This window comes from Merops nubicus, unplaced genomic scaffold (genome assembly GCF_000691845.1).
Source record: "Merops nubicus isolate BGI_N331 unplaced genomic scaffold, ASM69184v1 scaffold9682, whole genome shotgun sequence".
NCBI classification, from domain to species: domain Eukaryota; kingdom Metazoa; phylum Chordata; class Aves; order Coraciiformes; family Meropidae; genus Merops; species Merops nubicus.
Genome location: NW_008592861.1, coordinates 33,418 through 35,000, shown reverse-complemented (window position 1 = coordinate 35,000; position 1,583 = coordinate 33,418).

Genomic DNA, 1,583 nt, shown 5'->3' with positions numbered 1-1,583 from the left:
GGAGCCCACAGGGACGTGTGGCCGCGGGCCTGGAGCCGCTCCTGTGCGGGGAACCCATCCTGCTGTCTAACAGCTGCATAGAAAAGTTCCCACGTGGCTGCCTCTACGGTGTTTTTATTTGGAGCTAATGCTGCCAAAACAAAACTTTAATGTGCGATGACGTACCTATTTCAGGGACAGAAAGGAATGCAGGGAAGGAGAAAAAATAACCAACTCCATGACAGATTTGCTGTGCTCTTCAGTTGATGAGTTAAACCTCATTAGCTAGTAACTAAGAGGCAACTTCGAGTAGATAAATATTTTGGAACCACATGTATGCACTTGTGCAGAGTGATAAATAATCTGAAAAATCAGCTTTCTTCCCCTCGGTAGATTCTGAAGAATGGTCTGTTTTGTGGCAGTGATTTGGGGAATCTTGAATAGAAATCTAGAGACCACTTTAAAAAAAAAATTGCACTAAACTCAGGTGTTATTGTTTGCACTGAATAGATGTTGTCTTTTTATTGCCTCCTAGGTTTTCACCAGCTTGTGTGTAGCCAAAAGAGATGTTAGTAGTAATAGAGGAGAAACTGTATATTATGTTGGTTGTAGACCTTAAATGGCGTGTCAGGCTTGAAAGTTCAGCCCAAAGCTGCCATTTCCTTCCACTCTGCTGCTGTCATTTCTATTTAGTGAGCAAGTTATTCCTTCCTTGGTGAAAATCTATACTTCAAGAGGCACTCAGCTGCCTGTGAAGAGATTTATTTGTCCCATGTTTTAACACATCTCTTCAGGTGTCTTTCTGGCTGCTTCTTTCCCCTTTCCTGTAGGTGATTTGGGTTAACACTTCAAATCTAAGCAGGTGAACTGCAGTCTCTTATTCTGGGTGAACAGAAGGTAAACACTACACAGTCAGCAGTGGCAAATGGAAAGGGAGCTGAAGCCTGTTGCCAACCTTTCAGAATTACCTTTAATAACAACCAAACCAAATGCCCTTTCTCATCTCACACTAATGAAGATCATTTTCCAGTTCTGAAATAATTGCTTTCAGATCTTTTTGCCCAATTACCCCCTTCCTCCCCAAGTCTCTACATAATTCACATGCTGCTGTTCTGTTGGAAGCTTGTCTGAATTGCAACATTGCAGAGGTGAGACTGACTACAGCCACTGGAGCTGAGTCCTTGGTAGTAAATCTCAAAGTGCCCTTCACATTTTGTTGCTCTTTAGGGGAGTTAGGCTTGGCAAATTGTTTATGGATGGAGGGGGAGAGAAAAGGTCCTTTTTTCAGCACTTGTCCATTCTAATTTCTATAATCTTTATATTAATCTTCATGTTTCACAGCATGCTGCATACAGATAATGTTCTCAGCTGGGTCTTCTAAGATCCCTAGTTGTTAGTTTGTTCATTGCAGAAGTCTTTCAGGGCTCAGTGTGGTAGTGGTGGTCATTACAGGTGATAATGAAAGCTGGAAAGTTCAAGTTCACAGATTCATAGAATCATAGGGGTTGGAAGGGACCTCAAAAGATCATCCAGTCCAACCTGCCTGCCAGAGCAGGGTCACCTAGAGTACATCACACAGGAACACATCCAGGTGGGCCTCTAAA